General features: G+C 38.7%; 1 long non-coding RNA gene across 1 annotated transcript in view; it reads right to left on the reverse strand.

Moving 5' to 3' along the window:
• Positions 1–26,453, reverse strand: part of LOC133222374 (uncharacterized) — a 51,829-nt gene extending 25,376 nt beyond the window's left edge. The window contains exons 1-2 of the long non-coding RNA XR_009728281.1: positions 26,372–26,453; positions 19,681–19,735 (exon numbers count right to left, since the gene is read on the reverse strand). This is a non-coding gene — a long non-coding RNA (uncharacterized LOC133222374). The remainder of the gene's footprint in view (positions 1–19,680; positions 19,736–26,371) is intronic.
• Between the last annotated feature and the right edge of the window lie 1,436 nt (positions 26,454–27,889).

Below are 27,889 nucleotides of genomic sequence, written 5' to 3' on the forward strand. Positions count from 1 at the left end.
TGGGGGGGGGCGCATGCATCTGATGCTGCCCCAGACCCCCAGGGAGGATGGCTGGTGCGAAACAGGGGGGCAGGCTCAAAGTGGGAATTCTAGCTATTGCCACTGTAATAGTAGCCTCACTTGGGATCTGCTATCTTTTAAGCATTACAGTGATACTGCATAATGCCTGCATCCATTGAGGAAAGCCCTGGGGTACAGAGGAAAGTCCTAATGGCTTTTTTGTACTGCAGAAGAGAATAGGACCAGTTTCTCTTCCTGTGGTGACAGATACACACCAGATTTTGCAGACAGAGCAGCTGGTACATGGTCCATCATTCTACAGGGCATCTGAGTAGGTACATAGCCAAGAGCTGAACAAAGGATCTATATGCAAAACAAACGATCATTTTGGGAAATCACACTCGAGGACTGCTAGAAAATGCCTCAAATTACTATTACATGGACTAATTTATTTATATGATTATGCTTCACTATAGCTTCCTTTTGCAAAATTTTTTCATTAACAGCAAAAATGTCAGATTATTACCCTTTTACATTTTCTAGGCAGTAATCAGCACTTCTGGCTGAGTAGTGAAAATCAGGATTTATCAGTTTCTATGGTCTTATTTATCACCTAACTCCACCCCACGGCAGCATCTAGTGTAATTTGCACTTGATCTTCAGAGGAGATGGAACATTTATACTTCCCTCCCTTTTCCATTCTGTACATATTAGGATTGAAGATGTGAAAATGTTAGAATTGCTTAGACCAGGACACTGGCTGTTTCCTTGTGATATTCTGTGAGGACAGCTACTGGCAGAAGACTTGAATTTTTAATATCCAATTCCTTACTCAAATAATAAAATCAAATTAACTTGGTTATGTGTGCTTAATAAATTTTTTCATTATTTAATCAATATCCATTGTTATTTAATACTGAAAATCACTAAATAAACACTTCCAAGAGACTAACATATTTTTATTACTGATGTTTTTGCCTGTTTCCATCCTCCCAACTTCAGTAACTTATTGAATGTCTTTCTGAACTTGCTTTTGATTTTGTTCCTACAAAATGTTTTTGAAAGCAGCTCTGTTTCTTTGCCTGCAAGACTGACAAAGGACGTACACAAGATAAGACTCTGCCTTTGGCATCACCCTCTAGATACTCTCACTATACTGACAAGGGGCAACCATTTCCCTAATGGTCAAATAAACTATATGTGATCATATCTCTCTATCCCCACCTAATATCAGATGGAGCTCAGTTCTACTCTGGGAAGTATAAAGGCAACTATCAGAGCATATCCCCTGTATAATTCTCAAACCTCCCTTCCAGGGAGATTAAAATGTTTAGTTCAAATTGAGCCCATCATCACTGTGGAATGGTATATATGGATACACAACTTTCAAGTGTGTGTTTGTATACATTTATAAATACAAAAACATACACCACAATAGATTCCATTTTTAAACAAAAACTTAGGCAGCAGGGAGCTAAGTCCCTAACCTTGCAGGAAATCATGTGCTGCGCTGTGCTGGGTGCTCCTCTCTCAGTACAGAGGCTGTTCTCACCCTGAATCCCTCTCACCTCAGCTCGCTCTGCTTGTGAAGACCCATCCAGCAATGAGATCATTATTTCACACACTGGCATCTCTGAAATCCTGAAGATCAATGTTCTTTAAAAATTTAAATACAAGTTTCAAGCCAAAATATCTTGGCTGCCTCCATGTGTTGCAACATTTACAAAGAACAAGAAACGTTTTTAGACTTACACACAGAACAGTCATAAATAAAGTGCAGCCTAGGCCAAAGAGCTTGCTTTAGACAACCAGGGAAGATACAGTCAGCTTCTGCCAACTACTCATAATGCTAGCTCACAACCTGAACATAGGCCCAACAACCAGAGTTGAAACCTTAATTCAGAAGCATATGAAGGAATGGAATTTACATCATATTCTAAGCATGACCTTTATCTCCTGGTCAGTTTTAAACCAGCCATATGAGAAATAAAAACACCTTCAACTCATATGAAAAAAGAGAGCTTCAAAGTTTCAATAGGGAAAGTTCTTCAGAAACAAAACTGTAACGCTAGCTCTGAAATCCATCCAGGCCAGCACTAAGGCTTCCTAGTAAGAGGGAGATTAGTAAAGAAGGTATATTTCCCACACACATGTTATGGAAAAGCAGACTAGAGACAGTGGCTCAATTCTATTGCATAATGAAAGGTGGTCTGATGCCAGAAGCAGTGCTCATAAATGTTTCAAGAACAGCCATCCAGTATTGTGAGAATATGCTGTCTGGTGTTCGAGGAGGCATAGGGGACAAGATACACAGAGAATTTAGTGAGAGGCAGAAGAGGAAAAGTGGGAAGAGACTCCAAGAGTTGAATCATGATGCAAGGCCCCAGCACAAAGCCTGCTTATCTGGAATGTGTGTGTCAGACAGAATTGCACACATACCACTCTCATGGCAAGCAGCTGTCCTGCTGGGAAGCTACAGTTGGGAGCTGAAGCAGGGAAGTGAAGAATTAAAAAGCAAAGATACTCCTTGTTAGCAGAACAGAAATATTCTGGAGAGACTGTACCTAAGTGTGTCTTCCTCAAAAGAACATTCTTTGCAGACAAAGATACTAGAATATTTTGTAAATGGGACTGACTCAATCTATTTCCCATGTTCAGTTCAAGCTGTAGTTGCAGTTTAGAAAACTTCTAAGGGGTTTGCACAAGGCTCACATAGGCCTGGTGGGAGCCAGGATGGGCAGACAGGTGCTAACCTTATAAGGGAAACGGCACTGAACGAAAATACAGAGATTGGCGCAGAAGTCCAGATAATAAAGTGATACATGGAGTGGAAGGAAATAGAGATATAGATCAACAAAAGAGTACTATGAGGCGCACCATTTAATAAGTAAATAAGAAAAATATATCCTATAAAGTGACTGTTCTTCTCAGATACTTCTGGGACAAATCAATCCACACCAGAACACTGCTCAGGCTATAGCTAAAGAATTAATGTCCTGTGCAACAGCCAATCTACTCTTCTTTTTTAGCAATGCACTGTGAAAAACCTATTATTCTACCTATAATTCTTACTGGCCTGTTTCTATTCACTGCTTTGATGTCTGTGTCAGCAGGCAAGTGTAGCCTTCCATTTAGTTAAAAGGGAATATTTCCACCCTTATAACTTCTTATACAGGACCTCAAATGGGATTTGATGTGGGGTTTTTGATGTATGTTCAGGAAACCAGAATGCTACAGTAAATAGACAGGTGGAGGAAAAACACAATCCAGTCAATCATTTCAGCAAAATGCAAGCTCTTAAATGATGGATACTGTTAGGGGGTACAAAATAATGTACCTTGCTACTCTTTTCTGTTTAATATGCCATTACATTCCATTCTTGCTTTACCTTTACCTCTTGTGCTGCTTAAAAGTCTGATGACTTTACTTTGAATTTTTACACAAACTGGCTGCAGCAGGTTATGAAGTCTGGTGTGACTCAGACAGAAACAGCAAACTCAATGGCTGGAGCCACAGCAGGAGTTGCACTGGCAGCAGGGTGCAGCACCATCTTCTGGAAACAGGTGAGGCGGTGCACTGTCCATGTGATGGTCAGCATGATGTATCTATTGCGCCAGAAGGCATGCTGTAAAAAGACACAAAAACTAGTTAGGTAGATCCTTCAGAATGCTTAGGAGAATTGGTATCCAGCATGCTTGCCGCCCACATCTGCTGGGAGCCAGGAAGGATTTCCTGGGATGGATGCAGTTAGCACCAGGGATGTAGCTTTTTAGAATCTTCTGTCCTGAAATTATGCATTTTCAAGAGAAGTGCATAAGTCATGGAAAATCACTGGAATATTAGTGGACTTCTGAGAGAGAGATATTATTAGCTCAGAGGTGAGATTCCTAGTCTGGGGCTTGTTTGTTTTTTCCGATTTATATAGAATTATGTTCCTGTTAGATCAACTGCATGCAATTTAATGCAAAGAGCACATGCAGCTGCAGCTGCTGTCACATTTGTGAAATATCTCAGCATAGACTGCAAACTTAATGCTTTGTCTCTGCCACTTTTTTTTCCTCTCAGTAAGGTATTTCAAGTAAAGGAGGAAGGTTCATTAGCATGTACTGGCTGAACAACTATTAGGAAAAGATTCATGAGCTGTGGCTTACAATAATTTTCATTGCAACAACCTAGAGAACTAATATACGAATCTCAAGATTGTGTAGATTAAAAGATAATAGCACTAATATCAAAACAGTTTAATGTCTTAACAGTTTTTGCCAAGCCGTTATTAGTTGATCTGAAAAGCTAGTTACAGCCAGATTTATGCCACTGCTTCACAAAAGAAAAGCAAGAAATAAGGCAGCTGTTTTCTGCTAAAAAGATAGAAATAGTCAATGAATGTTTGTTTACAATATTCTACAATATGCCACACAGTTTGGAAAGGAAAAGGTCCTGGGGCCAGGAGTGGGTTTGCACATTACAGATCTGCTTAAAGTGGGAGTGGGATCACAATTACAAAGGTACGTGTCATCTTGTGCTCAGTTTCAAAAGGAAGGGCTGATGAAAATCTAACATGCATTTATCTGGCATATTTACACATCCCATGGCATTTTCCTCTTGTTTTCCTTACTGCAAAAACTCATTTCTGCTTTAAGCCGAGACAGAGGTACATTGAAATGATCTTATGCCCATATTCTTAACTCCCCAAATAAAAATACATCAGAGGGATCAAAAGATTATTCTTTCATCTACATATTTCATTTATTCAATTAAACACACCAAGCTGTTTGAATCTCTCTGTGATTTTGCTTGACTGAAATATGACTCTGTAGTTTGAGTTTTCTTCTGCTTTTTTCTTCTCTTTATATTAATATGTCTTCAAAAGAACAAAATCTGAGAAACTGTTAAGTCAATGTTTGACAGACAGAACTCATTCACCATCAATCTTCTTTGCCAAAAATAACTGGACTCTAAACTTCCAAGATTTTGAAATTCAGAACATCCTCCTGAGATGTCAAGGCTGTGGCTTTTGCACATATAGTGTATGTATGCAAGATGGTTGTTGTGTTTTGAAGTGGAGAGACCCAAATATGGGTGCTAACAGGATGTGGGCACTGCGAGTCTGTTCTGAATGTAAGGACACAGTGCTAGGATTAACCATACTCAGTCACAATGACATCTAAAATGCCTTCCTTTCATCTAATCACAGAATTGTTTATGTTGGAATGAACTTTCAAGATCAAGTCCAACTGTTAACGTAGCACTGCCAAGTCCACCACTAAACTATGCCCCTAAGTGGCACATCTTCATGTCTTTTAAAAACCTCCAGGGATGATGATCCAAGCTGGGCAGCCTATTCTTGACAACTCTTCTGGGGAAGAAGGTTTTCCTAATATCTAATCTACACCCCTCCCCAGTGCAATTTGAGTCCATTTCCTCTTGTTCTATTGCTTGTTACCTGGGAGAAGAGGCTGGCACTCACCATGCTAAAACCTCCTTTTAGGTAGTTGTAGACAACACCTCCCCTTAGCCTTCTTTTCTCCGGGCTGAACAGCCTCAGGTCCCTCAGCTACTCCTCATAAGACTTATCCTCTAAACTTTTTATCAGCTTTTTTGCCCTTCCCTAGACCTGCTCCAGCAACAAAATGTCTTTCTTATTGTGAGAGGCCCAGAGCTAAACACAGTGTATTCTAGGTGCAGCCTCATCAGTAAGAGTTAACACATTTGGTTAACACATTTGGTTAGAAAAATCATATCCTTTATACATGAGCTTATATTCCATACATCTGCTGAAGGTGGTACACTGCTCAAAAAAGTCAGCTCTGCCATTTATCTTCCGAGACATTCAGCTGTGACTCCTGTGTGTTTTCTGAGGTAAAGCATGATGTTCAGTCCAGAAAAAAATGTAAAGCTGAAGAGTTACCCTCATTTCTAAATTTGTTGCATGCAGCATTCAGGCATCTCAATCTGTTAATTACTATGTCTGGAAAGCCTTGGCATACATATTCATCACCTGTAATTGTCATGCTGCCAGCTCTTGCAATTTTAATCACTAGCTTCATGATATTTGGCATTTTTCTTGAAGTCAAATCCCTCAGAGTTGTTTGATTTTTTGACAGTCTCAGTTTTATTTCTTTTTCAAAAAGAAAGTATAAATTTAAGGCCCTGTGATTTCAGAGAAAAACCTGGAAAATGTGCCATAATAGAAAAAAAAAAAAAAAAAAAAGAAAATTTTGGAAAAGGGTTTTAAGAACAAATGATCTCTAAAATATAACTCCAAGGATAATTTAGTTCACTTCAGTGAAAAAATTTGGAGGAATGAGTTTATACAGGAAAAAGAATGTGGAATATTTGAATTGATATGATAATTAATTAAATAAGTGGTTATGATAAATTGTGATCAAAGGAGCCAACATGGGTCCTGAAGGATGAACTCAGAAAAAGAATTTATTCACAACTGTAATAGAATGAACATTATTAAGACCTTTCTGACTTCTAAGGTATTAGAGAGCGCCAACTGCAAAAACTGTGAAAATCTATTTGCCAGGGGTCTTTAAATGATGAGATTAGACAAACAGCTGTGAAAGAACTTCACAGCATAATTCATCCTGCTTTAGATGATCCATGAAGCCTTCTTCACCATTTTGCTTCTGTTATCCAATATGTCTTGCTGCAGCAAGAACATGCTGATGACACACAGCAGCTTCTGTTAGTAGGGAGCAACAAAGCAAACAAGTGGAAGCAGAAATCTGGTAAAACATGCAGAGACCCATGCCACATGCTCATTTCCTGAGGATTATTATTAAGAGCACTCTTAGGAAGTGTGATCCCACTTGTGCGGATGCTCACCTTCCTGCCCCCCCAGCATATCATACTACACAGTTGTTCAGATTTACTGTGGTCTTTGAAGAGAAAGAGTCTGAATACCTTGTGACTGTTTTAATAATGTTGTGAGTTGTTTCTAAAAAATAAGCATTGGATTCTGAAAGATAAGGTGATGGAAGACAACTAAAAACTTTTGGGGAAGGCTAATATTTTATTCTCTACTTCAATACTTGATTTGCTGAAAAATCCTTTATTACTTCCTTCACCCAGTTTAACATTTTGAAATGTTCAATTTTTCTTCACCCAAGAAACGTCTTGAAAAACTTCTTCACAATGAGAAGCATTGCTTTCAAAATGTTGGATTCTGCACACAGAGAAAATATTTGATGGGAACATTTTCAGGTAGAAAAGAATAAAAAAAAATTATCTGAAATTTGCAAATGGAACTTGTTGCTAGGATTTTTTAATTATGTTGGTAGACAATAACTGCCTGATTCATACTTGTGAGTATTAGGTATACTGGTGGTTCAGAATGCTATTAATTTTGAAGAAAGAGTGGGTATAAGGAGAAGTTATGAGGGTACCATGCATTTAAAATGAGAGGAACATCATCTACTGATTTAATTTGGGTGTCAAAATTGTATCTTCCACTGTGGAATTCTTATAGCACAACAGGAACACAATTTTATTTAAAAGCACTGTAATAATAAACAATAGAAGTGTGTTTACCTTTACTAGGTGATTTTATCACAGCTATTTATTTCTATTACTGCATAATTATACAGTTCTATGTCTATATCATGGAATCCTCCCGGTTTTGTGTTATCAGTAAACTTGCTGATGGTACACTCTGCCCCATCATCCAGATCATTACTGAAGATACTAAACAGGACCAGATCCAGAACTGACACCTGAGGTACACTGCTAGATACAGGTCTCCAACTAGACTTCATACTGCTGGTCTGCACCCACCAGGACAAGCCATTCAGTCAGTTTTTTATTAACTTCACGGTCTGCTCATCCAACTTGCTCTTCATCAGCTTCTCTATGAGGAACTTACAAGATATGTAAGTTCCAAGTATGATGTTGACAGTCTTACTGAATTCAAGGTAGACAGAATCCATGACTTTCACTTCATACACCAAGGCAGTGTGATCTCCTATCATAAAAAGTTTATCAGGCTGCTCAAATATGACCTCCCTTTGGTGAATTTGTGCTAACTACTCCTGATGTCTTTCAAGTGTCTGGAAATGGTTTCTAGGATTAGCTGCTTCATCACCTTCTAGAGGATTCAGGTGAAGCCCACTGACCTGTAGTCCTCCAGACTGCTATTTCAGAGTAAAAGGGGAGGAAGTTCATTAATGTTAGGCATGAATTATGCCACTTATAAAATAGCAATGATAATTTCCTCTGGAATAGTGTAAAAATTCAGTTAATTCAGAGTTCTAATATAGACTAAAATATACAGGTATTATTTTTACTGAGATTTTAGGTATCACCATGAAAAGCCCTCTTTTACTTCTGTTTTACTTCGTATCACCTTTGCATGAGAGGAAGATGAAAAAAACACAGGTAAAAATATGATAAGTAAAGAAGAGGTTTTTTCCTCCAAAGTTACTCCTTTGTGTTGAAAAGGAAGTGCTGTAGAACAAAGCAAATGTGTTTCCTTACTTCATTATCTTTACAAGAATCTTTGTGACACTATCGTAAGCACCCTTACAGCAAATCTATGTCAAAGAGAGCTAAGCTATAGATCAGCTGTGCAAGGTTACTCCTTCATCCTCTTCCTATTACTTAGCTTGCTTTAGGGCAAGTTCTCCAAGGAGTGACCTCTAGATAGATATTCCCACTGCTTGTACTGGGGAGTATAGATTTGAAAGCAACCCTGGTTATTAAAGAAACAGTTATATTTCTTACTTTGCTCCTTAAGAAATTAATTAAGACAAATTCTCAGCTTTATAGTTAGCGAGTGGGGAGCTGACTTCTAAAAAATAAAAGTCTCTCTCTTCCTTAAGTGTTTTTCCACTCATCAAAGCTCTATTTTCATGATTCTTTGATTTCAAAATCCTAGGCAATTTCAGAGTTATACAACACACAAGCACATGTATTTTCTTGCCTGCTAAAGTTTGTTTTGAAGAGATTAGAAATAAATATGGAACAACTGTCCAAGATACACAGAGGTTTTAGGGCATTTCTCTGATTCAAATCTAATTCAAGTCAATGACTGCCAGAAGTAAGAAGTGCCTGAGTTCCCTTTGGCTTTTAGGACAAGTTAGTTGCCCTTTTATCTTTAGCCTAAATAAAAATATGGATGCATCATATAATCTTTCAGGTTTTGGGCAGTTCCTAGAAAAGAAGACGGGATTTAAATAGTCCCAAGGCAGTTACCTACACATTACTGAGCACATCCTTTTAGAGAAAAAGAGCAAACATAGGTCTGCCAATAAGTACTGGCCTCAATAGCAAACAAACCTAGGGCAACCTCTCTATGAAAAGATGTCCTTTAGCTTAAGAGAAAGCTTTTTACAGAAAGGTAAGTAAAGAAGGAAAATATAAATTTAGATCTTATTTCATTGGAGTCTGCATCACTTCTAGTTGTTGTACTTGCCCAGCAGGAGGAAGCCATTAGTTCTTACCTAATCAATGCAGCCCTACTTCACTATGTGCAACCTCAACTTAAGCTACAGTTTGGATGTCCATAATTTGCAATTAGCAATCAAGAGATACTGCTACCACTTAAAATATCCCACAGAACTGCAAGAATCACTAGTGTGTTTGTTTCTGTTCCACTTAGATTAATCTGAGGTCTGTTGCTGGCTGGACCTCTGTGAGTTCAGTACTACCTTTAAGTACAGTACTACTCACTATTAGTGCTAATAATTACAGATCCCTCAGTTGTCTGATTTCAGTTGTTTCCATCAGCTTAACTTTTCCTGCCTGATACTCAAAATACTAACTTATTTTAAGCGAGCCTTGGAAGCACTGACTTGCTCACAGCTCTTCATTATTTAATTATGTGATAAATAAAAAAGATATCTATATCTACTTTAATTTTTCTCTCACCAAAATATCACAGACATAGACTCATAAAGCTAATGTCATAAAGGAATTCCTACACTCCTAGGTATGTTGCCAACTCATATTTCATGGGAGATGCACGCAACACTAGTCTCCAGTCTCTAACAAACAGTCCACAGAGGTGCTGGGGAAAGGAAACATGGAAATGATGTGGCTTTTCCCTACATGTGTATATCACCCAGACACATTCTACTCAGTCATTTTACAGTATCACAGTATCACAGTATGTTAGAGATTGGAAGGGACCTCAAAAGATCATCTAGTCCAATCCCCCTGCCGGAGCAGGAACACCTAGATAAGGTTACACAGGAACGTGTCCAGGCGGGTTTTGAATGTCTCCAAAGAAGGAGATTCCACAACCTCCCTGGGCAGCCTGTTCCAGTGTTCCGTCACCCTCACTGAGAAGAAGTTTCTTCTCAGGTTTAAGTGGAACCTCTTGTGCTCCAATTTGTACCCATTACCCCTTGTCCTTTCATTGTTTGCCACTGAGAAGAGCCTGGCTCCATCCTCGTGACACTCCCCCTTTATATATTTATATACACTAATAAGGTCACCCCTCAATCTCCTCTTCTCCAAACTATAGAGACCCAGCTCCCTCAGTCTTTCCTCATAAGGGAGATGCTCCACTCCCTTAATCATCTTAGTTGCCCTGCGCTGGACTCTCTCCAGCAGGTCCCTGTCCTTTTTAAACTGAGGGGCCCAGAACTGGACACAATATTCCAGATGAGGTCTCACCAGGGCAGAGTAGAGGGGAAGGAGGACCTCTCTCGACCTACTAACCACCCCCTTTCTAATACACCCCAGGATGCCATTGGCCTTCTTGGCCACAAGGGCACAGTGTCGGCTCATGGTCACCCTGTCGTCCACCAGGACCCCCAGGTCCCTCTCCCCTACACTGCTCTCTAACAGGTCGTTCCCCAGCCTATACTGGAACCTGGGGTTGTTCCTGCCCAGATGCAGGACTCTACACTTTCCCTTGTTATATTTCATCAAGTTATTCCCCGCCCAGCTCTCCAGCCTGTCCAGGTCCCTCTGGATGGCAGCACAGCCTTCTGGCGTGTCGGCCACCCCTCCCAGCTTAGTGTCATCAGCAAACTTGCTGATAGTACACTCAATTCCCTCATCTAAATCGTTGATGAATATATTAAATAATACTGGTCCCAGTACCGACCCTTGAGGCACTCCACTAGATACAGGCCTCCAACTAGACTCCGCCCCATAGACTACAACTCTCTGGCTTCTCTCCTTCAGCCAGTTCACAGTCCACCTCACTACCCAATCATCCAGACCACACTTCCTCAATTTAGCCACAAGGATGCTGTGGGAGACCGTGTCAAACGCTTTGCTGAAGTCAAGGTAGACCACATCCACCGCTCTGCCATCATCCATCCACCGTGTTATTTCCTCATAAAAGGCTACGAGATTGGTCAAGCACGACTTCGCCTTGGTGAAGCCATGTTGACTGCCCCTCATAACCCTCTTATCCTTGATATGCCTTAAGATGGCACCAAGGATAAGGTGGCTTTTGTTGAATGAATTCTTAAAATGGTCCACTGACAGTTTATCTTTCAGGTTTTAGTGTTGCTACATTTCTCCGCTGAAAAGCAGAATCTCTGTCTCAGAAGGAGTCTCCCATAATCCCTGCTACCCAAAAGGATGTACCCTGGAAGCATGTCAGAGCACTATAGAGAGAATGACAATTTCTAAGTTAAAATACTCATCATAACTGTAACAGCAACAGCATTTCCAATCCTAGTTTCCAAATAATTTTGCGCTATGTCCCGGGTTGGCTTCCAGACATGACCAAACTTAGACTACACCTGAGTAAGTAAGACTGCAGCAAGATGGAGATGAGCATGCTTGGCATGTCTCCTGCTTTCCTTTCTGATCAGGGAAGTTCAGGCTATTGACAATATCCTAGTGGGACAGCAAATAATGATCACCATAGAGAATAATGGTCTACCTTCAAGGTATTCCAATCCCAACTGGAAAAAAAAAGTAAAAGGAAACTCCAGCCATCACTTGTTACTGCAGAAGATAGTGTCACTCAAGCTGCTGCTAAAGTGCTTTGCCACATACTGGCTAACGTCCCACAGCTGAAAAGTCAGGGTATTTCTCAATGGTGTGCCACTGACAGTTGGTTTGGGTTATATTCCTTCTGCCCTTCTGGAGGGTCAGAAGTGTGAGCAAGACTGTATGGAGACTGAACAGGCTCAGGAAATGGAGCCATCAAGCACCAACCAAGACAAATCTTTAAAGAACTTTAATAAAATAATCTGCAACATTAGAGTAAAAATTAATCTGTGGTTTTCTTTTCCCTCTGAAGTAGAAAGGGGGACCAAAAGTCATTTTGTATTGATCTTTAAGAAAAGGAATTTTACTCCTTTATTTTTTTTCTATATCAGATGAATAGTCATTTCTTAAGAAAAGTTTAAGACTGCTATTTCATGAAGAGTGCCAAAGAATATAAAATCCATTTCAGAATGTTTAGGAAGTTCCCATCTACTAGCTGATATTAATGTTTCTTCATCACTAATCCAGAGACACAAGAACCGCAGAATTTGATAGTATTAACTTGCAAGTAGCTCTAGCAGTGCATGAAGTGTGAATATAATTACAGTCTTAGAATATTACTATTTCTATTGTACTGGAACTCTGTTCCACACACCTTCTTCAGATAAGATATAAGTGTTTGATGTGAATACATCTTCAATTAACATTGCTGGAAGATAATGGAAGGCATTGATTGGAAAATCCTTATCAAGGTAAAAGTGCTTGAGAACTAAAGAAACAATGCCCCTGTCAGACCTCACTATACTGTCAGCAATGTCCATAATCAAAAAGTGACATCATAAAAGTCCAGGTGACGGTAACAGGATTTTAGCTGTACATTTATGTATGTACAAATACATAACACTGTACATATGCAGATATATATGTTTAAAAAATGATGCCTATGCTGTCTTTGTAGGGAATGTAAAGATAAAGTGTCGGGTAGCTTAAGTATTTCTTTTTTTTTTACCTCCTCCACACTTGTGTGTCCAATAGGAATGGGAATTAGTCATGAATTATTAAAGCTGCAATCAGTAGCATACTTGTAAATTTATAATCTTTGCAATGCAAAAGCTATATTCTTCTGCAACATCTTATATGTGTCAGATACTACATTAGAAAAGTATTGAAATTTTGTTTGCTGATTTTCCTGATACTGAGAAAAAAAACAATGTGAATTAAATTGTGTATTTGTATGAATTGTCAGTAGGTTAGAGCTGACCTAAGTCTAATAAGCACATTTGCTTCTGACCATGAACTGTGTGTGAATGGTTGCTGCCACTCTGAGACTGCAAACAATTTCCAGTAAAAGCTGGATTGTTTCACCCTCCTGGCAGACATTAAGGCTGACTCCTACATTAAAATAGCAGTAGCACTATAACCTATCTATCTGACCTGTGGTGACTTTGGAAGTCTTGTTATGATACGTGTATATATGCAATTATAGCAGATGCTAAGTTACAAACTGAGACACTTTTTGTAGCCAAATAAAGATTCTGGAAAGAGGAACAGAAGCGTAAAGCATGAAGATATATTTCCCACCAAGTCTGGTCTAGTTAACTTTAAAAGAAAACACAAGTGGGTCCCTTGTGAATCTAATTGAAGTCCCATGGAGTTCATTACTGGAGTGTCTTCAACACATATATCCTCAGAACAGACATTACGTAAGAGACTACAGCCAAATGTCTAAATAGACAACTACAGGAAAACACGAGCTCTATAATGCGACAAAGGACAAATAAATTGCTTTCCACTTACCCTTCTCCCTGTGCACTCTATGTTCCTGGGTCACAGCCTCAAGGCATTGCACTTTTATTCTAGGACAACAGCAAATGTTTTTCCCATCTCTGAGTGTGTCACTCTGAAAAGATGTTGTTGGTGTCTGTTGAAGTAAAAGAACAAAGCAGACAGACAGCTACTCTGATCTGGTTCAGCAACTTCCATGTCATTATAATAGTCTATCGGTAGCTTGCAGAAGACATTGTATTTGAGGAGTTTGTGATCTTGAGCAAGCCCTGCCTGCTTTATTGGGTCCTATATTAGGGTCTGAGCAACTTATTTGCCAATATGAGTACCTGCTTCTACCTGGAGATGATGTCCATTCATTTTCAAACCATCTCTTCTGGGGACCTATATGTTTGCAGACCTCTAGGTTGCTGCTAATAAAATTGGAGAGGGGAACTACAAAACGCTGGGAAGGGAAGAGAAAAAGGAAACAGTTTGTCTTTGGATTTCTGAAAGGCAACACATTATTGTCTACACTGAGGAGCAAGCCAGCAAAGAAACTTCATCTTCTTCAGATGACACCTCAGGAGGTGGAAAAGTCTGGCAGTTGCATTTTTCATGAATCTGCAGCTGCTTCACTCTCTGCTACTCCCCAGCCAGGGATAGGAGGCAGCCAAAGAGCATGATAGCTTTCCTGTACTCCCTCCAAAACCATGTGCATTTGCTGCTGTCTAAGATGTAGCTGTATCACCTTTTCTGAGATCCTTACTGCTGGCAAAAGATTAAGAGACTCGGCACCCAAATGCTTGGGAAACTACAAGCGAGGTTGCTGCAGAAGGTATCCCCACCTAATCTAGCTAACTGTCTGTTTTCTGCCTTGCCACTGTATCCCACAGGAGAAAACAAACATATTCTATCATGTGGCCTGTCCTGGAAAATGGTGAAGTGTCTCTCCTCTCTTGATAGAGTGACAGTTATTTCCTGACTCCACTAAATCCCATTCTTCAGCCTGCCTTTTAAGTGGACTATGTGGTGATGGAGGAACTTACCAAGAAGTGGCCAGAACTATGGATGGATATTTCTTATGTATGAATGGTCACAAGCAACCAAAGACATTTTTAATGGGTTGCCCAGCATCTGGTGTCAATGATGTCAAGACCAGGACATTTCGGAAAGTATCACACCATCCTTACTGTTGTACTTCAGAGGTCTGTGAACAAGCTAGGTGCACCTGCACCTGGAGTGTCTGTAAGGATATGAACAAAGAGTTTTCAAGCTTTTCTCCTGCAGCTGAGCCTCTTCCCCCAAGAAAGAAACATGAAAACAGCAGACAGTGCCAACATATGTACCTGTAGATAAGCAGTTTGGACAATTAGCGGAGAGAAGGATCCCCGCTCAAAATTGCAATTTCTTCAAGATGAGAGTATAAGCACTGCCACTGGGGATTTTTTTGCTGAGAATGAAGTGAATTGATTTGCAGCTTCCCATTAACAATAAATAATGTTCAACTCTGGAGACATATTGTAGATCTTTTTCTGCTTGAACTGTTGTTTGACGACTTGTGAAGTAGTTAATGACCCAAAATGAGAATACCTGAAAGCAAACCAGCTTCAGGTCAGCTGTTGAAACACTTTTACATTGCATAGAGACCTAGCATTGAACTATTTACTGTACTGACTCAGAAGGGGGTGGCAAAATTTAGGGTCCATGTCAAGAGGATTTCTCATGCTTGAGTTTAGTTCTTTAATATAATGTAAGACATTTTGGGGAGTTTAATCTGCTTAGAGATGGAAAGTGCCTGAGGAAACAAAAAAAGAATGGAAGACAGAGAAGATTAGGTTTATTTATTAGAGGGAAGAAGTGATGGATTTAAGAGAGGGTATAAAATCCAAATGTGTACAGACATGTGAATTCAGATGTTGGAAAGCATCTTGCTTCTGGGAGATGTGTTTAAATATTGTTTCATGGACTTCTTTTGCTTTCAGGAGATCAAGGTTATTCCACAGGGATCCTAGAAGAGGACCTGGAGATTCCTCTGTCTTTCTTCACAAAGACTGCAGATGGCAAATCAGGGTGCTATAATCCTGACACAGGCATTAAGTCTGTCTTTTAGAGTAAGCCCCCTTAAAACCTGTGGCCAAATGCACATACTCTTGCTACCAGGTTATATAGTTCAGCACCCAAAATAAAATTATTGTATGAGATAACCTAGAACATGCAAGGCATACAGATAATGTTACTAAAAATAAAGGGTATTTTTTGACCTGAAATGCACAGTGATGAATTACCAACTATGCATGTCACATATGTACTCACTGTAACACAGAATGTCAGGGATAAAGCCTCCCCTGTGCTTCACCAGTCTTTTCCAGATGAATAAACAGTATCCTTCTTGATTAATCTACCCAGATGGCACATTTGTCCCCTAGCATTTTTAATATATGACCATATATATACCACATGCTTGCAAAAATCTGTGTTGAGTAGAAGATTGTTGTCAAGGGGGATTGAGATCCTGAAGAACATGTGCTGTTATTGCAGGGCAGCCACAAGCTTCCTTGTAGAGGGTGGCCTGTTGAATCTTCAAGCCCTGCAGCCACTCTTATTCACTGCAAACTTTAAGGGCATTGCAATCACATTAATGTTTCCTTCTCTCCATTGTCACTCAATGAGCAAAAGAGGTAAAAGAGCAGCAATGCATTTTCCAGCCTCCATTAACTGGGGGAACATGGCAACCACAATGGGGTCATTTGTTGACCCAAGAGCTGCTATCTTAGATCAGTAACAGGAATGGTCCAAATGGCTCCAAACCTGGCCTTCTTCTCTGGTAATTGCCTATATCCATATGTCCTGATAATATGGATGCTGAGTAAACAAGGTGTAAGAGGATGAACTACATCCCTGGCAACATGCCACGGAAGGGGATGCAGAAGTATGTAGGTAGCTGATCAGCCTGAGCTTCCCTCTAGAGACATGGATACTAGTGGTCCAATTAAATTATTTGATATGCTGCTTCCACTGCAGTCTGAAAACTAAGACGAGATGTGCTCAAGCCACTGGTAGACATGCTCTGAAACCAGTGGCACTGCAACAACAACCAGCTGGAATTTAAAATTGCAATGGTCCGGACTTCAGGGTCACACCTGTGCGTGGCAGATTTTTGGTTTGTTTTTTGTTTTGTTTCTCAAATGTAGGATTTGTAGATAGATAGTTCCCAGAAAATTCTCCAGATCCCCAACTTCGTATGAGAGAGTGAAAAGAGATAATTTTCAGCTCACATCACCATACTCAGCACAGAGCTATTTCTCACATCTTGTGCATGTACCATCAGGAACGCCATGTTCCACAGCAACAGGGAAGTTTGCTGTTTCTCCTCCATTCTAATATAGTGAATATTATCATAGAGGATGACTAGCAGTATTCTCAGTCACTCCCAAACTGAAGACATGAAGAATGCAGAAAGACTTTTATAATTTCTTCCATACTTATCTAGCAAAGAGCAGTTACAAGTTAACTCTCAATCTTTTCTGTGCGACTAAACAAAAAGATGAAAATAGTGCATGATAAAGATTGCATTTTTTTTGTCACTGTGCTCCTGGAACCGGTTCCTGTTAGATAATTAGACCATAAGCCTCCTCACAGCAGGTACCCCAGCTTTATAGCCACCTGGGTTGTTTGTTAACCACCCAAAGCACTGATCACGCTTAAAGATCAAATTAATCATCATGAATCAATTAACAGTACCTTACCCACACTGATGGTTAGACTACATCATCAAGTAAACCTATTCAGAAACCTTATGGATAATTTTTTTCCTGGAGTTAGTGCAATATTAGTTTACAAGCTTTTAATCTTGATTTCCTTTCTCAGTTTATTTTTAACACATTATTTTAGCAAGGACAATTAAGCCTTCAATCTCTGTTTGGTTTGTGAGAATTTGACTGTTTAATTTTTTTCTATACTTATGTTATAAATTTGGCCAGTTGAATTACCTGCTGATGTTTGTTTCTTTTTGAAGCTGAACATTCATGATGAATAGAAAATAACAAAATAAACACCTTTCAGCATTAAGTTTTAGTAAAAGAATAATATTTTCAAGGATTTATGAAGCCAATGTTTAGAAATACTTTCTTGGAAGTCCCTATAACCCTCAAGATCTTGAGACTAAATTGAAATCAATATAACCTGAAAGTAAATAAACTTTGTGCTTTCTATTCAGGCTATGTGCTTATAGAACAGTTTTTGTTTTGATAGAGTTGGTTGAAAAAAAATATTAGTGGTTGAAATCACTTGGAGCTACCTGATTATAAAGCTGAGCAATTCAGTCTTAGGAATGCATCAGGAATAAACATATGTGTCATATTTCATTGTCTCCCCAAAGAAAAATAAAGCATTTGGTCCCTATTTTAACAGGAACACCTGCTATTCAACAGCTAGATTGAGTCAGTGAGTCCAACCAGGCTAAAGACACAAGGAATTCTGCCATGAACTCACTTTAAAATTATGTCTTCATAGAGCAAAAATCCCTCATGAAAAATTTAGTTGAGGGTGTGATTTTGCTTTGTACTTCTCTGAAAGATTATATTCTGGGGAGTGTTTGTTGATTTAGAGCTAGATTCAGCAGAACACACATAGAAATTAAAGGTCCTTAATCAAGATATAAGTCTTTTTCTTGGTCTTGTTTAGAACTGTACTGCCAGTAGAAATGACAAAACTGGTCCCCATGAAAGGGTGCTTAGAACTGCAGACTGCTTGTTTCTGAGAAGAGGTAATCAAAAAGAGGAAAAAAAAACATGCTTCTAAGTAACTGGTTGGCAAACTCTGTTATATGGCTCAAGACAGAGTTGGTACAGTTTTGCTTGAGAAGCCCCTCTGATGAAGCATTTTTCATTCTGGATACATCACATACATTGTGTCTCTACAAGACAGACAACTTTGAAACCTGAGAAAATCTGCCTGCGGGATGTTAGTATCAGAATTCACCCTGAAAACAAAATATCATGTGAACCCACTTCAAACGTGGGCAAACACGTTAATTATCACAACCCTTTGCCTTCCTTCTATGCAACCCAAAAGCCATCAGTGTAGTCTCCTTTCCAGAGATGCCAGAGAAACAGACATGAAAGGGGCCTTCAGCAAAAAGTCTTTTTCCTCCTACCAGTAAAGCCTCCTATTAGAGAATGGTGACAAACAGATGACAGGTTTAGAAACTAGTTGTTTACTTCCCTAGAGCATGAAAAATATTCAGTCCAGCAAAAGGTATTTTGTCACAGTCTTCAATGTATTTGTGACAGCTGGTGACAGATTCACTTTGAAAATCACATTGTGAAAGGACACAGCTTTGTAGGCCTCTCTTAAATCTCAGATTCAAAGGTGTCTGCCATCAAGGCAGACATCATAACTCCTATCTCACAGCCATATTTTTACCAAAGCAGCTAGGCTTCGTGTGGTGTCCAGTAAGTCACACACTGGTCTTGTTGTCAGTTAGTGTCTACCTGCTAGACAGTCCAGGATCCATAGACACTTTACTGGTCTCCAGGGGGAGCTTTATGATAATTTTTAAATTAGGTTGCACAGCATAACTACACTCTGAACAAAGGGCTGGGTGTGTGTAATCTTAGTTTAATCATTTGACACAGTGCTTCTATTTACTCAGCCAATGCAATTAGCAGCTTCTTTTGAAGATCTCCATATGATCAGATCCTACTGGGCTGAATCACTTTCTAGGCAAGTGAAAAAAAAAAACAAAAACAAAAACAAAAAAAGTCAAGTCCAAATTTCAATTACAGACTTCCAGAAGATGTCTCTGGGAAATAGCAATGACTATACAGTGGGGGACAGTTCTCTTAAATCCAAGCAAAAGGATGACACAATGAGAAGTATCAGGTGGTCATATAATCTTTTTTGGACAACAGATACTTGCAAGGATTGGGGTTCTGTTCCTACTTGCATCATTGGCCTAAGTGCAAATCCTTAGAAAAATAATTTTGTTTATCTGAATCTCAATTTTATTACTTGAATCTCAATTCTGTTTTTATTCTCTTCCTTGACACCCATGGATGATAAGAATCTGTGTAAAGGAAAGGTGACTGGAGGCAGCTAGAAAGAAACATTTTTGAATTCAGATTTTAAAACCATTTCCCATGCTGTTTTTTGGAGCAAAGTTATTTCTTTGTATTACTCCAGAATATTTATTTTTCTTCTCAAAACTCATAACATTCTCAAAAAAAAAAAAAAAAAAAAAAGATGAGGGGATTGTTCCCCTTTGAAGAAGAAGAAAAGGTAGATATTTAATTTTTACATATGAGGACTGGTTGGGTTTTTTTCTCTAATTGAGCAGCATAAATAGAAACACAAGAATTTAAATGCATGTCTTGAAGAGGCAGCACTTATTCAAGTCAGTCCAACAAAATAAGCCACTGCTGCCTGCCCATTCTAAGAGCTGAAGCCCTATTTATCCTACAGTCTTTTTCTGCCAGACCAAGGTCACTCTTGAGAGCTTTCTCAAATATTAGCCAGTAGCCATGCAACACATGATCTGGCAAGGGCCCACCTTGTCAGCTATTCCAACCCACCCCCCTAAAGTCCTCCTTTGCTGTTTTAACAGATGCTAAGCCAAGTACAAAAATTATCAACAATGGTTGAATTTGTCATGCACCTATTCTACTGTTTTCTGATAACAGATGAGTGAGCTCACCTTTTATCTGTGGTTGGTTTCTCTGTGCAAAATTTGCTAGCTAGCCCTGCAATTAGTTTTTTCATATCAGACAGCATGGTGGTTTTGTGCCAGTACCTGGTTTTACTTGAAGTCCAACAAAGACTGAAATTATGCATGGCCATACGAATATTTTGTTAGAGATAAACTTATAGTCAACCACGTCTTTCACATACAAAAATCATCAGGTGCATTCACACGTATTTCACCTGTTAGAAGAAATCAGATGTGTGCTTTTACATAACCATGCAAACCACTTCACCTGAGCTATTACTTTTCAGCAAGGAGGGGGCAGTGGCTAGCTGCTATTGACTAAAGACTGAGGTACTGCAAACTTGGAACAATTTGGTTTTGTCACAGTACAGATTTACCAGAACCGAAACTGCATGCTTATCTATCTTTCCTGCACACACTTTGTTATCCACTGACTTCCACACCTATGCATAAAATAAATCTTAACATTGTCTCTAGTATCTCTTACTTAATAGCATCTTCCTCCTAAAGCTTATTCACTTGATTTACCTAAATCCTCCCTGAAGCTTTTTCTCCCAGTTAAACCCTGGGAGTCAAACTCACTGTAGTAGAGAAATAATTTGACAGTCTAGAGCATTACACTAGAATGTTAGCTAAGTTAAACCCAGTGTTACAGTATTGGTGCAAGAGCCTGTACAAAGTATTCTGAACTACTTCTAAGCCCTAAACTAAAGTTGAAAGCAGTCATGGAAATTCAAGTGGCCATTTTTAGACAAATAGAGAAGAATTTTCTCCAGAACAGAGGATAAAAATAACTTTTCTTCCTGTCTTTCAACTCTGACCTGAAACTCAACCAAGAATACCCTTGGCTTCCAGAAGGTCTGTGATCCTGTTAGGTTTTATATGCAAGTCAAGAACCACACTTTTGTTTTCCTTGGTTCCTATGCAATTTTTAACGTTGACACTCCTGGTGGTCATTTCTATTGGCTATGCTGTTGTTAGTTCTATTCAAGAAAAGCATCTCTGGGACTTGTAATGCAGAGATTCTGTAGAATTACTGGTTACTTTTTTTTATCCTTGTTTATGGATTCCTTCACAGGTTTATTTGCGTGATGATGGTGTATTTATTTCTCAAACCAAGTATATTGGTCACAATGTAAATCACAGGGATTTAGAAAATCCTTCTCCATAATTTAAAGTGTGTGAGTCCCATGCAACAGAGATTATTTTGTATGTTTTTCCCCAGAAAAATATAGCATAAACTCTACAAACAAACAGATGCATTACAGCCTGTACTGCTGTTCTTCATCTGTAAATGTGAGTTCTGTCTTGTCTCTGAATTGGTAATCTTGGAAGGAAAGGGCAAGAAACAACTCTTACTGTGATTTTATGCAATATCAAACATATTGAGGCTCTTAACATTGTTTGAATTTTCTCAGAATCCTGTTACTTGAAGTAATTTTAAACTATCAGTTTGAAACCGCTCTTTTTCTTTAAATGTTCTTTTATACTTCTGAAAAAAGACAACATTCACAGAACACACAAAAGTGCAGAGAGCACACTGACATTGTCATACATGCTTTATTAATTTATGCTCAGTGAATACACAATTAGGTAAATGAAAGCATGTGAGAAACACAATGAATTTAATGACTGCTCTTAAGACTGATTACTGAATGAACTCATAATACACATTTAGGGATACTTATATCTCAATAGCAAAATGAACTTTTATCTGATTTTATCTTGAGCTCTATTATCAATTTCTTATAATTAAAAATATATAAGGAAAAACACTTCTCCAGTTATCTGTGGCTGCATCAGGCCTTTGTAAAGTCTTTAGCACAATGCCAGTATAGCTTCATGAATCTCAGCTATGACATTTTTATAAGTTATTTGATCTTCATCTCAGAACCTTTATCTAAATTATTGTTATTATTATTCCAAGAAAAAGAATGCTGCCGAGTTAAAACTGACAAAATAAAACAAATGAGAAGGAATGAAAACAGAGCACCGTTAGAATATCAATTATCTTACTGAAGAAAATAGTCTTGTATTTTTTTGTTTTCTCAGATTTCCTTCAGGTTGGAAAATGATAATGCAAATGATGAAATCCTAAGGCATGTATTTAGCTCATTTTAGAGATAAAAACACCTAGAAACAGGTTGATTGTCATTTTAAATAATTATACTGCTTCCATGAGGACCTGGAATCTCCATGTTTCAATGTCTCTGTTTTGATTACTGATGTGGGTGGTTTACATCCAGAAGTTTGATGTTTTACATTTCTGTAAAAACACTGAGCTTTGACAATATTTATTACAGTAATTTTGGATAACAGTCTCAGTTTCATGGTCTTACTCAGCCCTTCTGGTGTACTGTGAAGCTCTTGGAAACAGTGCTACTGCATGTCAATAAGGTCATCAGGTGAGTTTTAACAAACTGAGGAGTACTATGTTCATTTTTGCATGTATTTTCCGCTTGGTAGTTGATGCTGATAGCCCCTGTATGAAACATTCTTTCCTGAAGAGCAATTTCAAAGAGGTGGCAAAATGAATTTCTTTGAAATTTTCCTGAAGACTCAAAGAACAATTCAGCACAACTTCAACCACCTGTCAACACTAGGGAACTGAAAACTAGTGTCTCTTCATAGCCCTGCTATGAAGCACTTGCCCTGATCCTGGCTTCCCTGTGGTTTCCTCCCAGGTCATTAACCAATAGCCACATGTCTGAAGAAAAAGCATGACCTGAATGGATGCACCACCTATTTTCCAAACATATTCTCATCTAGACTGCTGACTGCGTGATGCTGCAGCCCCTGGGGACTCACAGAGACACACTCCTGCTCCCTCCCTTTGTAAAAAGAGTCCTAAATGATACTGAGGTGCCTTACAGAAGGCTGTCAGGCTGTCAGTGGTTAAAGAGAACCTTTTCAGAGATTTTAATAAGGTCCCTCCAAAGTTTCCCCTTCTCTTTTTTTTTTCTTTCAAAAAAATAAAACAACTTTTGCTTGACAAACTTACCTGTTTTATGTAAGACTGAAACCATGACAGCACATTAAATAGATAGATAGATGGATAAATAGAACCCTCTAGTTCTTATATATTTTCAAAACCAAGTCATAACCAAACCGTTTGAACTCCTTCTGTGGCATACACAGTCATTTTCTTGTCTGGAAAACTATATTTACTTCTGCTTAAATGTTTCTGTTTAATCCTTTTCACATTGTCATAACAGCCTTGAAAAAAAGGCAAAAGTTTATGTCTCTTAAAAAAAAAAAAAAAAAAGCATGTAAAACCCACATGCAGACATGCTGTAATATAAAAACATGGAGCAAACGGCATTAAAAAAAGTAAAAATCTAAGAAAACTGTAAAAATCTCTTCTGTTACCAAAGAGCCCTTCAAGTAACCAGAGAGCCCCTTCATCCACTAACCATCTTCTTGCTGAAAGGATGAGTGTTCACAGCTAGTTCTTTAAGGAAAGTGCATAGAAGAAAGAAACACAGCATGACCAATAACAGAGGTAATGGAAACTCTAGCTAGTCCTGCAGGCAATAATCACTTTAGCCTAACCTCTCCTGCAGTCTTTTGCTTGTGTCCCTGTTACTTGCGTTCAGACAAGTGCCTGGGATGCAGGTTCTCTCAGTGATACCCTGAAAAGAATGGATGTATCTTGAGAGTCTTGTCACTGTTAAAGCCTTCATCAAATACAAATGTGATTGATTTATTTCTACTGGTTCTTGGTTGTTTTTATGTGAATTACTCTTGTTAAAATCAGTAGTCCACACCCCACTCACTTTCATCAAAAATTAAAAAAGAGAACAAAAAAAAACCCCAACTTATAGATACATTTAAAAAGGTTCCAAAAAACATTTCATCAGAGGGCAAGAAAGAAAAGGCAGAAGGGAGGAAGCTTTACATTTGGAGCATGTGTGTCACCCTCCCTCCAAAAACAACATATCCCAAAATAAATGGTATCTTGCAAACAAAAGGTATGATACAAACCCACAACTAAAGCTAATATAGGTCTGCCTCAGCCCACCACAGCATTTAAAAAGAGAATTTGAGTCCCTCCAACTGCATCAGCATAAGTCAGAATTGTGTATTAGCAAAAAGATGTTCTATTCTATATCTATCAGGCATTATCAGTAAGGAGAATGGAGAAAGCTATATATTTGTATAACGCAGTTTGAATAGAGACAATTAGCTCTAAGGGGTAATGCATTAGGTCCACCATAGTTTAATTTCAGCACTATACTGATGTTACTAGCATACAGTAGGAAACATTTGCTCCCATGGAGTTTTAATTAGCAGACTAGAGTTTACATTAGCAGTGTTATTCACTCACAGCTCATGGTTTTCATTTGTTCTATCATGTCTTTTGTGAAGACACCACAGTCACCAAGTTTGTCAGTCAGATGTTTTTAATTTTTCTTAAATGCACTTCACAAACCTTACTGAAATGCTTTTTGAAAGAGTGCCAGAAATATTCTGTGAATGATTGATGAGCATATTGAATTAGATGTGAGGTTTGAAATTCCCTTTGAGAAGTAGTGGGTTGAAAATCCATTAGTTAGCGTTTTTGCGTCTACCTGCTGCAACTCCTATGGTGCAAGATTCTAACAAAAGACAATAGCTGCATACAAACTAAAAGTACCGACCCTTATAAAAGTACAGGACTGAGAATATAAAAACACTTGGGCTAATTCAAGGGACTCAGTTGTTGCAGGGCACAAGTAAGCGTAAGAGAGGTCATACCAATGACCAAAACCATGCTGACATTACTGTCATACACCTTACTGTGGGGGAAAAGGCTTAAATTATACTGTAACTTGTTGCATATGGAGAAGTCTGCTGCTGTTCCATGAGCCACAGCTGCTTATAACCAGACCTGCCTGTGCAGTAGTTTCCTTCACAGCTGGTTGCTACCTGCCAGAAGATGGGTCTGCCCATGACACAGTCCCTGGCAGTGTCTTGTGTCACTCACTAAATGACAGATAACCATTTGCACGTGTGGTCAACAAATGTTATCTGCCAAGTCCAAAGGGATTTCTGATCAACTTTCCAGCATCAAAAGGCCTTTTTCTGAATTCATTAATGCATGAGATCAAAAGCAGACAGAAGGAAAACTGGGTTTCAGACCAGTACAGTGTTACACTTTGCTTTGCCCCACAGGGTGTAATCAAGTTGAGAACTGGGTTATCATTTCTTCACTATCAACTTGTTAGTACAGTTTGGTTTTATTTGCTGTTGAAAATGTTAATACTTTACTAAGGCAAATCTGATCTGTTTCTCCATTAAAATTAATTGCATTGTGAATTTCATCTACAGTGACTTCGTAAGGTATAGTCATGTTATGGATTGGCTGAGACAATTCTTATTAGCTTGTTTTCTTGTTTTTACAAAGTGATTCAAAAGCCTTAGAATCCATCTGCTGTTTTCTAAACTCCAATATCCTTGTTAGATAATTATGTAGTAACTGCACTTTTTAAGGACCTCAATTACACTAAAGCAAGTCAATGCTTTGCATCAACTACTGGGAAAATGATAAAACTCCAACAAATAAGAAGTGACTTAAGTTGGACCCTGTTCAACATTTTTCACTTGATGAGGGCTAATTACAAAGTTGTGATTTGGTACCTTTAGATGCTTTGAAAAGCAGTGTTAGATGTGCAATATTCTACAAACACCATTATTTCTCTCCGTTTTACAATTAGGAAGGGGAAGAAGTGCAGTTCTGTCTTGGCTCATCCATTAGGCTTTTGCTGTGAAGCAAATTGTATTTGTGGCAGAAGTGAATTCCAAGGGCCAGTTTGCCAGGAAGGTTGAACTGCAGTAACCCATCTTCTCCATACTGAATCTCCATATTCCAGTGCCAAGGAAATACAGATCTGGTTTTGAGATGATTGTTTAAGATACCACAACACCAATACAGAACAAAATTGCAAAAGAGAAATATACAAGAGAGACTTGTGACAAAGACTTAACACAGGACCACGAAAGGTATTTAGCACTGACCTGTTAAAGGAGGAGAGAACCTGAGTTCACAACCTTTGCTGACAGAAAAGTCCCTGACCCAGGAAATTTGATGCACATTCCTATAAAGAAAAAAAAATCCTAATTTTGTTGTCTCTCTCTCCTTACTGATCACAGGAGCATACTAGCTTTTTGCTGTTTTAATTTCATAATACTTAGTCTACAATCTGTCAGATAATGATTAATGTTTTCAACATTAGTAATACATATGTGACTTGGGGGTCTTTTTGTGTAGTAATTAATCTTTTATTCTTGTATATGTTACATAATTGTTAAAAGGACTGAGATTTAACCCCAGCTGGCAATTAAACACCATGCAGACGCTTGCTCACTCCCCCCTAGTGGGATGTGGCAGAGAATTGGACATGGGGACATACATCTAGCATGGCGAACTGCATACAAGCATCTTTGTACCCTCAACAGAAAGATAGCTACAAAAACTGGTTTGGCCTCTGTAACTGTTGTATTTACACTAAAGAGATTAAAAAAACAAAACAAAACAAAGCCAAAGAAAACCCAAAACCATGACCTCAAACCTTTTGTTCTGCTTCCCATTGGCAGGCAGGTGCTCATCCATCCCGAGAAAATCAGGGCTACCTCATGCGTAATGGTTACTTGGGAAGACAAACACCATCACTCCAAACATCTCCCCCTTTCTTTTTCTTCTGCCTAGTTTACATGCTGAGCATGATGCTGTATGGTCTGGGATATCCTTTGGGTCAGTTGGGGTCAACTGTCTCAGCTGTGCCCCCTCCCAACTCCTTGTGCACACCAGCCTGCTCACTGGTGGGGTGGGTTGAGAGGCAGAAAAAGTCTTGACTCTGTGTAAACACTGCTCAGCAGTAACTAAAACATGCCAGTGTAATCAATGCTGTTTCCAGCAAAATCCAAAGCACAGCCATATGCTTGCTACTATGAAGAAAGTTAACTCTCTCCCAGCCAAAGCAACACAAATGTACAATGCAAACAAAATGTCTCGGTCTACAGGCAATGTTACTATAAATTTCACTGAGTAGAATTAACTCTCTACAGGGGGATAGACCATGCAACAACAACAACAACAAAAAAGCTCAGATTACGGTTGTAATATAAAACCCAAAATTCAACCTCAGCTGTGATTCAAGCTCAGATCAGCAATAAAGGGGTACTTGGGGGTGGAATAAACCTAAAAAATGTGTTTATTTTAAGCATGTTTTCTGAAAGGCCACCTAAGCTCAGACTGAAGCTGTGCCTGAGTCAAACAGGTTGTCAATAAATCTGAGTTATTTGGTTTACAACCAAACCAAACATAAGCCTCATTCCAGCAAATGATTCTGTTTCCGAAAATCATGTTTTCCTTAAATCATGTTTTAGAAAATCTACTTTCCCTAAGCAGAAAGATGTAATATTTTGGGGTTGGTTTGTTGGGTTTTTTTGTTTGTTGTTCATTTGGGTTTTTTTTTTTTTTTTACTGAAACAAAATTTTATTTGCCAAGCTCCATTCATTTCTCACATCTAATT

Source organism: Neopsephotus bourkii, unplaced genomic scaffold (genome assembly GCF_033783945.1).
Source record: "Neopsephotus bourkii isolate Nb327-2 ecotype Australia unplaced genomic scaffold, CSIRO-AGI_Nbou_v1 NB_1589, whole genome shotgun sequence".
Classification (NCBI taxonomy): Eukaryota; Metazoa; Chordata; class Aves; order Psittaciformes; family Psittacidae; genus Neopsephotus; species Neopsephotus bourkii.